Source organism: Macaca thibetana, chromosome 5 (assembly GCF_024542745.1).
Source record: "Macaca thibetana thibetana isolate TM-01 chromosome 5, ASM2454274v1, whole genome shotgun sequence".
Lineage (NCBI taxonomy): Eukaryota > Metazoa > Chordata > Mammalia > Primates > Cercopithecidae > Macaca > Macaca thibetana.
This window is the reverse complement of record NC_065582.1, coordinates 106280660-106295059: the sequence shown is the minus strand read 5'-3', so window position 1 is coordinate 106295059 and position 14400 is coordinate 106280660. Positions and strand designations below refer to the sequence as shown.

Below are 14400 nucleotides of genomic sequence, written 5' to 3'. Positions count from 1 at the left end.
TTTTTTCTCCCCCGCTTCTGGCCTCGAGCCTGCTGTCCTTCGCTGGCGCTTTCTATGTACAAGTTTAGAGTGGTATCTCTAACCTTGGTATTCAGCCTGTGTTTAGTCTCAGTGCATACTCAGTCCTCGAGTGAATTTACTGAATCTGGTGGATTCAACCACTATCTCTGTTCAGATAAGTGCAAGAGAGCTCTAACAAGGACTCCCAAATCTGTGCTTCCTGAACTCCCTTTATGCACCAGGTCTCTGGTGCCTAAATGCTCATACTCTCTCCTGAGCTACCAGACCAGACATCTCCACCTACACAGGCCAAACTTGCCATGCTCAAATGGAGCAGATCCACTGTTCCCTTATTCCTTAATCTAGATTTCTACTGAGTTCCCCATCTATATTAGTGGTACCGTTCTTCACCCATGTGTCCAGGATGAAAATCTAGTCCCTCTTCCCTATATCCCATTGGCGTCTTGTTAAAGCTATGTCTTAAAGCTCTCTGGGAGCTGTTCTTTCTTCTCCACTCTCACTGCTATCCCACCTGAGCATCTCCTACTTGGACTATCCTGAGTCTCCTATATCTTCCCATCTTCTGCATCTTTTCCTTCAAATTCATCTTCCCCTGTGCCGTAGGAGTAAATTTCATAATCATCACCAGCTATATTACTCTGCTGCTTACGATGCTCCATCACATCGGGAGCAAAGACCACAACCCTTAAAAGGACATTTAAGGCCCTGGGTGCTGGCTCAGCCTCCCCTCCCTTCATTCACCCATAGCCACCCACATTCGAGTCATACCCGACTACTTACAGTTCCCCTCTCAAGCCTTTTGCATGCCCTTTTTGTGGTTCTTTCTGGCTGGGATGTCCTTGACTCCTGCTCACCTGAAAAACTAATACTCCCCTTGAAAACTAAGACATTCCTGACACCTCCAAGAAGAGCTGGGGATCTCAGACTGTGAGGAGCCCCTAGGGGGTCAGACTCAGACTCATTTTTTAATATCCAGGGTTGGTACAGAGAGGCCTTAGTAGATACTGTTTTAGTTGGAACTGCTATGACAAATTACCATAGACTGGGAGGCTGAAACAGCAAACACATGTTTCTCACTCTACAATTTTAGAGGCTTGGAATGACCTGAATATGGATCCTTCCCAGCCTCAAGAGGTCCAAGATCAAGGGACAGACAGATCTGGTGTCTGGTGAGGGCTGCTTCATGGTTTGCAGATGGCTATTTCTCTTTGTATCCTCACATGGTAGAGAGGAGAGAATCAGAGACAAAGGAAAAGAGAGAGAGAGGACCCTCTTGTGTCCCTTCTTAGAAGAGCACTAATCCCGTTCATGAGGGCTCTAACCTAATCACCTCCCAAAGATCCCACCTCCTAATACCATGGCATTGGGAGTTAAGATTTCAACCTATGAATCTTATGGACACACACAATCAGTCCATAACAGATGCTACAGGAAAAATGAAGAGTTAACAATCTCAAACTTCTACCTAATGCTTTAAGGATTTAAGCAGCAAGGCTCCATGAGGAGTTTTGTTTTGTTGTGTTTTGTTTTTAATTAATTCAAAGAATCATCTGATAAAATACATGATCAGTGATAGTAAAGTGTGGTTTTCACAGGATCTTAAACTTACTTTTTCTCTTGTTAGGTTTCTTACTGGAGCTTGGCATAAGGGAAGTGAATTCACTCTGGGTGGGAACAAGAAAGCCATTTAGGAGCCCTGCCATCCCCCGTGCAGCCTCTTTGATCTCTGATAGCAGCTCAAGGAGTTGGCTCCCCGCAACTCTCCCCTCTACCCCCTAATATTAGAAATGAAGCTGAGATGGAAATTATTTCCTTTTTTGAAATCTCACTTCTGTAGGTGATCTGCCACCTTGCAAAGAGATCTCTATTGTTACACAACATCATTAATGATAGTAGCCTTGTGGAGGATTAAATTGTTATTGATCTTTCATTTTTAAAAACGCTTTAGATTTGCAACATAGAATAGTAAATTTGTGACATTATAGAAACCAAATAAAAGATTAGTGTGATTAAATGAAAACCACCACCAATTAATTTAATCTAGACTAAAAACTGCAAAATGGTTACTAATACTTATCATAATTACAATATCATTAAGGCGCCTTTTTGGGTTGTTTTTGTTTCTTTGTAAATGGGATTTAAGTAACATACCCTATGAAATAATAAATCTAACTGCGTGACTACCAGGTGCAAGAATTCTATTTGTGTGGCATGAACAGGGCTGCTAATCCCTCACTCGTTCTTTTCTGTTTGGCAGCTAAACATTTCCTGGTGTGCCCTGTAATAACAGGCAGCTGTCCTGTCAGCTCCACTGAAAAATGAGATAATAAGGCAGGCGAATGATGTCCTTTATGTCCCGAATCTACTACTTCCTGCAGTTTTCTTCTCAAATGCTTTAAGTAACAAGGATCTGTGCAATTTTCACACTGTTTCTTCTTCTCAAAAAGTTTGTCCAAATTCTTGGTGAATGTCATTTCCCTTTGGGACATTTGGTGGAAAAAAAGGCAGCCTGCTTCATTGCACCAGGACAGAAGGCTTCCAAAAAGCCTCTGAATGGGGTTTGTAAATGAAAATCCCTCCTCAAAAGCAACTGAGGTGATCGGAACTGTAGCTAGGGCCTGGAGGGATGGGTTTGGCTCTCATAGAAGACAACTGTTGTGGACCTTTCTGTTGTGCCACTGGAATAACTGGCCGTTTTTTCAGAAGCTGCAGTAAGAGCAACAATATCCGGCAAGTGTTGAAAAAGGGCTGCCTGGCTGGGAAAATGGTGCCAGGTGGGAAGGATCTGCTCAACCCGGAGAGCTTGGGGCAGTGTACAATGTGTTTAAGTTTGAGGGATCTTGAAGGTCACCTGTGTCTCTGCCACATTTTACCAAAAAAGGAAGTTGAGGCTCACGCTGGGGGGCAATCTTGGCTTGAACCCAGGCATCCCAATGGCCAGTCTAGTGTTGATGCCTTTGCTTAAGAAAGGGGTGCATTTTACAATCTGTGCTGACCCAAGACTGATAACACAGTGGATCCCCCTGCTCTAAATCCTGTTCCTAATGTTAAAGATACTTGGTGTTCAGAGAACATACATGATAGAAATGGATTTTCAAGGACTCATTCAAAAATCATTCGTGAATCACTCAGTAGGCAGGGGTTAGAGAGACAAATAAGTCAACTGATTTTGCTGCTCAAAGTAGTCTCTCAGGAGGTGGCAATAACCAGAGAGACACGTTCCAGACAGCCTAGACACGGGGGCGGTGTGTTTGTGTAGCAGGAGGGGCTTGCAGTCTGAATCAGTAAACTCCTCTTAAACAACCCAAGAGAAAAATACTTGCTTCACTTCATCAACTTAGTCTAACTATACAGACTCCACTTTTCCTCGGGAAGGAGGATCCTGTTTCTGTGACAAAGTTAGATTCTTTTTTCTTACCCTTTGCTGGGATTAGCCTTAAAAACAGCTGCAGGACAGGGACTGCCCCGGGGGCTGGAGACACTGTGCCTGCTGTTTGCCACAGGCTCTGGGAGGCCTGTGCAGCCACCTGGGCTTACAGGGTGAAGACAGTGGCTGTCCGGAGCGGGGCTTTGTCTGGCCTGGCCCCGGGCAGGATTCAGGCAGGTCTGCAGGGGAGGCGCCCTGCAGAGCCGCTCACAACCCCATCATAATTTAATAAAGAGCTGAAGAGAAAAGAGGAATTTAATAAAGAGCTGAAGAAATTCACTTTCCAGGCAATACTTTGCCTCCCCCAACTTTGTAAGACTGCAGTCAAGGTAGATCTATATAATATTGAGAGGCTATTGTAGTTTGGTAGCACTCTGCCCTACCTTTACCATGGTAATAAAGCACCCTTTTATTCACTCACTACTTCCTTTCTCCATCCTTCTCCCCTTCCCGACCCAAAGTTTTCTTTCCTCTCCATTCCTGTTCTCAGGAAATAATTCTTTTTTTTTTTTTTTTTTTGAGACAGAGTCTTGCTGTGTTGCCCAGGCTGGAGTGCAGTGGCATGATCTCGGCTCACTGCAAGCTCCGCCTCCCGGGTTGACACCATTCTCCTGCCTCAGCCTCTTCCCAAGTAGCTGGGACTACAGGTGCCCACCACCACACCTGGCTAATTTTTTTGCATTTTTAGTAGAGACGGGGTTTCACCATGTTGGCCAGGATGGTCTCGATCTCCTGACCTCGTGATCCGCCCGCCTCAGCCTCCCAAAGTGCTGGGATTACAGGCATGAGCCACCACACCCGGCCCACTCAGGAAAGAATTCTATACCTAGTATTTGTTAAGCTCTAATGGCATGTTCAAGCACTGGTTCAATTGCTCTACAAGTATTAACTCATTGAATCCTTATAACAACCCAATAAAGTGTTTCTATTGCTATCCAAAGTCACACAACTGGCAAGTAGAAGGAATTAGGGTTCAAATCCAGGAAATCTGGCTTCAAAGTTTCTTTCTATAACTCTTTTGGGAGTAGATGATCGATTCGTCCAAAAAATATGCTGTCCAATACAGTAGTCACTAGTCACATGCAGCTATTGAAAGTCGCATCTAAATTAATTAAAATTAAGCAAATTGTACAGTCAGCTGCTCAGTCACACTGATTACATTTCAATAATCCAGCAGCCACAAGTGGCTGCCAGCTACTGTATTGGACAGCACAGGTAAAGAACATCTCCAGCATCGCACAAGGCCTGAATGGACAACACTGCCCTAGACAATCCCCTACTTCCTATAATTTTATTCTGTTTAATAAAGGCCAAGAATGATAACAAAAACAAACAATAAAAACTCATGATCTTTTAAAAGTATAGTAATGAAATGTAACTTTTGAAGATTTTTAAAGTAATATAGATAGACTGAAAAAAAAGTTCTTCCTGGAAAGATGTTTCTAATGTTTCCAATGGGGGGAAAAAAACCCCAAAGACCACAGCAGTATGTGATGTGGAATGTCATTTTTGTTAAAAACAACAACAACAACACACAGACACACACACACACGCACACACAGAGAAACATCTAGAAGGATAACCACTCATTGTTAACCATGGTTATACTTCTCGTGAAGTAGATGCCAGGGAAATGATGTGTAGCTTTAGGAGTAGATTTCCTTTTACATTTGTTTAAATTTTTAAATAACATTTATGACTTGCTTTGATAATAGAAAAAAAATCTAAAAAGTAAAATTCATCCAATGAAAAAAGATAGCAAATGTGCTTTGTAAAATATTCTGATTTGGTGTTTGGATGATAAGATCTCCGTAGTCATAATTTTTAAAGTGCTATCCCATCCTGAGGACATTTGCATTTTTCGAGAAGACAAATTCTTTTAAGTTTAAGTCACAAGACAGAAGTTGTGAGGAGAGAATTTCAGGTGGCAGGAACCCGAGCAGGACCCGGAAGAGAACTGGGAACCTTCCTCATGCCTGAGATGCCACCACAGAGCCTGCCGCTTTGTCCTCCCTGATCCAGCCACACCTGTGTGTCCCTATGACATCCGGGACAGCTGTCAGAGGCTCCTTCAGCTTGTACTGGGAAATGCAAGGTACAGAGAGCTGGGAGAGTGACAGGCAGATTGGGGTACAGTCAGTACAGCGGCGGGGTGTGGGGTGAAGTCCCGGGCTTGGGACTTCAGATCCAGCAACACAGAGCTCATGGCTCCTGCTCAGGCCCTCACTGCTCTTAGCCACCCTTTCTTGTCGTCCCTTCACATCCTGAGCCAATCAAGACAGCAGGAGGACTGAGTCTTGGAGGTCAACCATTGCCCTCACTTCCCTAGCTGAGTACCTGGCCTCTTCTTTGTCTCTATTTACCCTCCTGCATTTTCTTCAGGTTTTTTTTTTTTTTTTTTTTTTTTTTTTTTTTTTTTTTTTTTTTCATAAAGAAAATCCCAGTTGGGTGCAGTGGCTCATGCCTGTAATCCTAGCACTTTGGGAGGCCGAGGCAGGCGGATCACTTGAGGCCAGGAGTTCAAGAATGGCCCAGCCAACATGGTGAAACCCTGTCTCCACTAAAAATACAAAAATTAGCCGAGTGTAGTGACACGTGCCTGCAATCCCAGCTAGGAGGTGGCAGTGAGCCGAGAGCACGCCACTGTGCCACTGCACTCCAGCCTGGGAGACAGAGTGAGACTCTGTCTCAAAGAAAAAAAAAATTAAAAAAAAAGAAAATCCCAATACACACATACACACACACACACACATTTTAACACTTGCTAAAAATATTTGCAAAAACAATTTTTAAAAAGAAGAAGAAGAAAATCTGCCCTGTGATATGTTCCAACATTCCAAATTCATCTATACCGGCTGACTTTGGGGGCAAGCACAAGTGGGTGTTCTCCGGTTCATTCGTCCCTCCAGAGCTGGGCTGGTTCTCCTGTTCTCCCACATAGAGCAGTGGCTGGGTTTTTCTGCCTCACAGCAATGGGGCAAATGTGACTTCTCAGACAGAACTGTTAAGAGGATGTGTTAAAAAGGCAGGTCATCTGTAAACAAGTGGAGAATGGGAGAATGGTGCACATGTCTGGGGCCGGGGGGAGGGGCTGAGAAAAGGCCTGCTAGAGACCACCCGCCAGAGCTGATGTGGTCCTGATGGCCCCCTGGGGGCAGAGGACGCTTTCCCCCTCTTCTTTCCCCACCAGAATGGGCAGACTGCCCGAGCAGTCAGCTGAGGAAGACAAGAGAGTGCTGTCGGCACATACGACAGGCGGGGGCGTTTAGGGGGCAGAAAGCAGAAGAGAGTGCCGGTCACTTGCACGTCCTTTCAACATGAAGCACATTTGTGGTTTATAGCTTCTGTCGAGGGATTGAAAGGCCTGAGGTTCAAACCCTCATGTCTCAAGGGGAAAGAAAAGGACTCTTATTAAGAAAACGTTTCTAGCAGCTCATCTTGAAGGATGCACTGGTGAGGCCCTAACTCTTGACCCCTGTGTGAGAAAGCGTGTCAGTAAGTAGAAAACCGGAAGGCAGATGACCCCAGTCCCCAGCTACAAATTCCTCCCTGGGCTCAGCCACACAAACCGCTGTGCTTGGAGCTGCAGAGGCGCTGGGAAGGCCCCGAGGGAGGCTGGGCTGAGAGCGCCCCTCAGCAGGGGGAGGCCTCACTGAGAGGCCTTTCAGCTCTTTTCTGTGAGAAACGTGTGTCTGAGATGCGGTGTTCAGAATATGTGGCATTTACGAGTCTGGGGAGCAGTGAATGATGCAGAGGGAGCCTTCTTTTTATCCCATGAATTTAAATGCAAAGAAAAGAAATTCGCAACACTTAGCTGAAAAGAAAAATACAGGAGAAAGGGACTATGTGTCACGGTGAAATGCTTTCCTTTCAGAAAAGCAAAACTTTTAGCTGACCTTTGCGCTAACAATTTTAAGACGCGACCTATCTGGTACTACTGCTTAAAAATAAACACAGGATTCCTGTTGTAGGCTGTGTCTCCTAAGGATGACGAAGAAGATTTACCAGGCTTCTATAGGAGCAGTTGTGTCCGGGTGTCATTGGATTGATTCTTGCCAGGCCATTGTCAGGTTGCAATTCCAGTCAGAATAGTTTTTCAAGGGATAGAAACAGTTCATACTAAGTGCCAAAGAAAGGTTTCCCTCTGTTGGTGACCAAATTAAACTCTCTTGACCAGGCACGGTGGCTCACGCCTGTAATCCCAGCACTTTGGGAGGCCGAGGCTGGTGGATCGCTTGAGGTCAGGAGTTTGAGACCAGCCTGGGCAACATGGCGAAACCCTGTCTCTACTAAAAACACAAAAATTAGCTGGGCGTGGTGGTGGGTGCCCATAATCCCAGCTACTCAGGAGGCTGAGGCAGGAGAATCGCTTGAACCCGGGAGGTGGAGGTTGCAGTGAGCCCAGATCGCGCCAATGCACTCCAGCCTGGGCGACAGAGCGAGACTCTGTCTCAAAATAAATAAATCAATAAACCCCCTCCAGTTTGCCAGAGTGGGATGAACAGCGCCCTCTGGAAACCTCCATCAACGCATTTCTGCCCTGAGCCAAACCTCCTGCTCAGGATTCCACCTGGGAAGTCTAAGAGGAAACATTTTAGTGAAATTAGTCCTTACTTAGGTGCCTCTTTTAAAAGTGTTGCATTCACATCCGGAATCTGTTGAAGAGGACAGAAAACACAGTTCAGACAGAAAAAGCAGTTCAGACAGAATTACTACAGAGCTGCTTTTATCTCTGCTACCGGAACAGCACATCCAATCCTAAACGGGCCATCCCATTGGTGGCTTGTCAGTGAGAATTTTGGACCATGCCTGTAAAAAGGTTAAGAAGTAAAGATTTTAAAAAATGTTGCCAAGTATTTTCATTGTAATTCTTTGCAGCAGTCATGCAAGGGGCCCCTGTGAGCATTTCTTAAGAATGGTGTTAGTCTGAGCAAGTCACTGGGTGGAGATCCAGCACAGTCTGTTCTTGTTATTCAGGTAGTTAGGTTCTGTAGAGTCTCTGCGAATGCTGAATTAGAAAGTAGGGAACTATTACTTCTGGGAAAATACAGGGTTAGGTTCTTCAAGCCTCTGGTCAAACATTTTCATCAATGGATCAATACGTAATCTTGTTTTGTGTGTGTTTCTGTTTGGAGACACTTTTATTTATTTATTTATTTATTTTTGAAACAGAGTTTCGCTCTCGTACCCCAGGCTGGAGTGCAATGGCGTGATCTTGGCTCACTGCAACCTCCGCCTCCTGGGTTCAAGTGATTCTCCTGCATGAGTCTCCTGAGTAGCTGGGATTATAGGTGCCCGCCACCATGCCTGGCTAATTTTTGTATTTTTAGTAGAGACTAAAAATACATTTTGGCCAGGCTGGTCATGAACTCCTGACCTCAGGTGATCCAACCCCCTCGGCCTTCCAAAGTGCTGGGATTACAAGCATGAGCCACTGCACCCAGCCCACCTTATTTAATATATATTGTTGATTCATTAATGTTGAACTCATGGTCAATAGCACTATAACTCATGCTTGACTTAAGCTTCTCTAACACACATACTTTGTATTTCCTACATAAGGCCAGACAGCATTGCAGCCACACACTGTAGTGGGGGCCATTTTATACAGTGAAATTAACAAGAAGCACAAATATGGGAAAAATGTGACACTATGTAGACCTAGAAAAGGACACTTGTTAGAATAGGAGCTGAAACAAGAAGGCAGAGTGTTGCCTTGTTCAACCTCATCTTGGAACATTCCTATTGGGCAACTCACTTTTTTTTCACAGTGCACGTCCAGGAATGATGGAAAAATCCCTGCCAAGTATTGGTTTTGCAGTTACCAATACATCTGAGCAAGTAGGCGAATTCACAAATATGAAATCTATGAATAATGAAGATTGACTATGTATCCCTCAGAGTTAAGGGTCTATCAGCCCTGTTCCTGTTCCATAATATTTCCCTGACAGTTCTAAATTCATCATTGTTACCTTGCCTATAAAAAGGCAACAACCTCTAGGAAGGGAAACAAATTATGTTATTTTAATCATTGGTATCTTATTATGGATTTACTTATCAGCCTCTTTGCTGAGAAGGCCTTCTAGATCTAAATCTTTCTAAAGCGTATATAGAAAGATATACCCTTTCTGTATCTGAAGGCTGATAAAGAAAACGGTAGTGTTTGGAGTTGTGGCCTAGAGTTGGTAGAGAACTAACTGTACACATGAAGATGGGAAACTAAGAAGGCATTATTATATTAGAATGTATCTTCATTCCCCCTGAAAGATGGTGGGACACTAAAGACCACCCTCCTATGGCCAGAACACCCACCACCCCATCCAGTTCCCTTCCTCCCCTCCTCCACCCCCAGACAATTGCCCGAATTCGATTGCACTTCAGTATCTTGTCCTCAGTCAGCCAGACATTCTAGCTAAATGCCACTGGTTTGCTCACTTCTGAAAACACTTCCTGCTTATCCTGGGGGCTGAAAACATCTATTCTGAGACCAGGTTTACTCCGTGTAATGATCCCTGAGATGTTAACTCATTCAAGTCAATTTGATGCAACGTCCTTTCACACTAGGCAAAGACCTAAGGCCCCAGTGCTGAGTCAGTTGGATCTGAGTGGACAGGGAGAGAGTGGATGAGGGACCTCATCTTACCTGGTAACCTGTACTCTGAATTCTGTGTCCTCACTAGTGAGGCCTGAGTGCCTGTCTAGTCTACATCCCTGTCTCCTTGTTTGACCAGAATTTTATGAACTGTAGATTCCTTGGCCTTAGGCTAGACTTCCTGACTTCTATCGCTGACTTGTGACTGACCTCTGCCCCCAGAATTCTCCGTGGTCCGGTCCTCATTTTCCAGTTTCCTGACCTCTTGCTTGGGTTGATCTGTAGTGGCCACAGGCTTTGTAACTCTCAGCTTGCCTGCTCAGTGACTTCCTAATGATGCTAAGTCCTGCTGGTGTCATACCCTGCCCCCCAGGGTGATGCTGCAGTGGTTCAAGTCTCTACCTGGGAAGGGATCTGGATTCTACGCCCACCACAGGGCATTCTGCCAGATATGTTAAATCAAGGAAGAGCCAAGACTTGGGAAATAGCCTTGCTTCCTATTTTCAGTCTGTCATTGGCTTACTAGGAACTGCTGAGCAGGAAATCTGCATCGAGGGTGTTACATTTTCTTCTGTGTCAATGATAATCATACATTGTTAATGCCAGAAAAGACAATTTCTTCATGTCAGAGACAGAAAACTGAGTCCCAGAAGGGTGAAGAAATTTGCCCAAAGTCATGCAGCTATTAAATAATGATTGGGACTAAGAAGCCAGCACACCTGATCCAATTCTAAACACGGGTCCATTATATTATGTGGTGGGTCATTTTAGCTGAATGGGGCACATAAGAAAAGAAAGATTGCACATCTTATAATTATCTGAGTTCAAGTGCAGATAATAGAAACCACTTTAGATACTTCAGGCAGAAAGGGATTTCAGAAGGGTTCTAGGTGCCTACAACATTGCTGGAAGGGCTGGAAAAACAGACCATAGGTGGGCCTCTGTGAATGGCTTCTAGAAAGACACGATAGAATTGGCCTGTGTAGGGGACTGCCTTCTCCATCTTATTCTGAGGACTCAGAGAGCTGCTATTCCAGCCACTGGGTCCAGGTCCCCTGCCTTGACTGTGATCTGGAGATTAGAAAGCCATTCCCAGAACTGTAGGCCCTAGAACTGCACTACAACAATCTGCAAAGCAGAGTCTTGTGTGTCACTTCTCTCTGCCTACATCTGTCTCAAAATCAAGTCTCTGGCCAATGAAGCTTATTGATGCAACCTAAATCATATCAGGAATGCTATCTACACAAAAGTCTGGGATATCTGGACTTGAGTTTTTCAGGTAATCCAACACAGAAAGGAAACACACCAGGAGGCTGGAATGGACTTTTGAGTGAGCGAATCTACAGCGTTCTTGCCCCACAATACCTCAGTTTCCTTGTCTCTAATGGAAAAACTGATTTTACCTACTTCATAGAGTTGTTATAAACAATTAGTAGTTTATATTGTAAGTAAAACACTGTTCCTGGGACATCATGAATACTCAATAGGTAGTAGTTATTATTTTTAAACCTTCAGCCATGAACTTTATGCAGGTTTCACAGTCCACTTATATTGAACTTGTTTTCAGTTCATTTTTCTGTGTAATAAACCTAAGCTTTCAATCTTTTTTTTTTAGACAGGATTTCACTGTCGCTCACACTAGAGTGCAGTGGCGCAATCTTAGCTCGCTGCAATCTCCACCTCTCAGGCTCAAGCTCAGGTGATCCTCCCCACTCATCTTCCTGAGTAGCTGGGACTACAGGCGCATGCCACCATAGCTAATTTTTGTATTTTTGGTAGAGATGGGGTTTCATCATGTTGCTCAGGCTGGTCTTGAACTCCTGAGCTCAAGTGATCCACCTGCCTCTGCCTCCCAGAATTCTGGGATTACAGACATGAGCCACAGCACCTGACCACTTTCAATCTTCTTTAGCCTTGTGAATTTACTAGGTGTGGCTGATTTTGTAAAATTGTTTGACTAAAACAAATAAGTTTTTCTTAAAATAGGGTTTGGATTCTTACCCAATTGAAATAAATTTTTAGTAATTATCTTAACTCTTCATTTTACTAGGAGAAAACTGAGACCCAGAGAGGTGAGAGGACTTGATCAAAATAAAATCATTAACTTATTTTACAGCCAGGATTAGGAATAGCCTAACACTCCTTCTAATATGATTAACCAAAGATACTAATGTTGAGGGTTGAATCTTCAATTTTACAAATACTACTGAAAATCGTAGTGAGTTCCAATTTTCAAAAATCACTCTGTTTTTGCAAATATATACAGATTGGGAAAAATATTCATTATGCTAAAAGAAAAAACACAATAAAGATTGTCTTAAGCAACAGTCGACATTCTATGTAAGTATTAAATGTTAGAGGAACTCCTTTTAACATAAAAAATGAGATGAGGACATCTTCTATCATCATTGTAATTTGTTGTTGTAGAAGTCCAAGCTAATTCATAGAGATAAGAAAAAGAAATTACGTGTGACTGTCAGTAGGAAGCAAACCAAATTATCATTGTTTGCACATCTTTAGTGTTATACATAATGTGTAATTGTCTACCAAGAAAATCCAAAAGAATCAATTGAAAAATTATAGTATTAGATACACGTAGTAAGAATCCAGTTATATGGCCAGTTACAAAATAAACATTTAAAGTTAACTGCTTTCTTTTATCTCAGTAATGATGAGTTAGAAATTATAATACAAAAATAAGATCCTATCCTCAGTATCAACACAAATCATAAAATATCTAGAAGTAAGTTAGCAATGAACACTGGGCCCTGGAAACAAACAGACAAAAAAAGATATAGCTTAGCAAGAAATGTACTCGACCTACAATAAGAAAATAACAGTGTTTTACAAAGGGACAGAGTGGAGGCTTGAATAAATGAAAAACATACGTTAGCCCTTAGAGAAAAAAACTAATAATGTAAAGATGTCAATTCTCCCTAAAGTAATATATTCCTTTAATGCTTCTCCAATAAAAATCCAAAAGAAGAGTCTACAGGGATTTTGGCATGATTCTAAAATTCATCTAGAAGATTATTTATGTAACTGAAAACTCACAAAACAATACAACATTTTATTTATGGACAGATATATATGAAGTTAAAGTTTTAACACATGGCCTGGAAGCTTCCATGCCAAGTTCATGTTGGTGGTTACTTCCAGGGTGGGAGGAAGGGGAGTGAGTGAGAAAACCAAGCCTAAGGGACTTTGAATCAATCTGTTATATTTTATTTCTTTTCTAAGAAACATTTCTGAAGCAACTATGTTAAAATATTAACATTTAACAATATGCAGTAGGTGGTATCAAAGTATTCTCTGTGATTTTCTGTTTTTATTTTATTCTTTTCAAAAAGAAGACTGAAGGAAATGAGACGACTACACTGCAGATATTTTGACTTCTCCATGATGAATATAGTAGTTTTTGCATGCAAATAAGTGTATGACACTAAGAAACAAACAAACGAAACAAACTAGAAACAGATAGAGGGGGAGGAGTTATTTTAAATCAGTGAGGGAATGAACAAAGGTCCCTACTGATGTTCACATCATCATACATCAATTTTTTTTCCAGAGAGGTTTTAAAAAAAGGAAATAAAATTGAGCAAGAAGGAAATATCATTGTACATTTATCAGATTTCAGGTGGAGAAGGTCAAAATCTCTGAACCCAAATATAAAGTTACTCTTTATAAAACAGGATATCAAATCCTTGAAGTAGGACAAGAAACAGGTACATTTGAACTTTGTGAGCAAGAATGAATTTTGTATAATCTTTTGGGGGAATTAATATTTTAATATCTTTAATGTTAATATGCCTTGGCCTAATAATTCCATTAGTAATTTATCTTAAAGTAGTAATCAGAGATGTACACAAAATGTTATGTATAAGATCTTTGTTTGTATATAACTTAAAATACAGAGTTATATACAATAACAAATACTGGAAAAACAATCTAACTGTCCAATACTAAGAAATTGGCTAAACAAATTATGGCATTTAGGTTATACTATTTTGTGCCTTAAAAATTCATGTTGTAAGGTCATACATGGTGACTCACACCTATAATCCCAATATTTGGGAGGCCAAAGCGGGCAGATCACTTGAGCCCAGAAGTTTGAGAGCAGCCTGGGAAACATGGTGAAAATTACAAAAATTAGCCGGGGGTGGTGGCACACACCTGTAGTCCCAGATACTCAGGAGGCTGAGGTGGGAGGATCACTTGAGCCTGGAAGGTTGAGGCTGCAGTGAGATGTGATTTTGTCACAGCACTCCAGCCTGGGCATAGGGGATTCTATCTAAAATAATTAATTAATTAATTAAAAGTCATATTGTAGAACAATTTGCAAAAACAGTATTGCAAACAT

At 42.4% G+C, this 14400-nt stretch overlaps 1 protein-coding gene across 6 annotated transcripts in view; it reads right to left on the bottom strand.

The window, feature by feature from the left end:
• Positions 1–14400, bottom strand: part of LOC126954756 (60S ribosomal protein L14-like) — a 1186913-nt gene that overhangs the window by 57486 nt on the left and 1115027 nt on the right. The gene's annotated exons all lie outside the window — the stretch shown is intronic.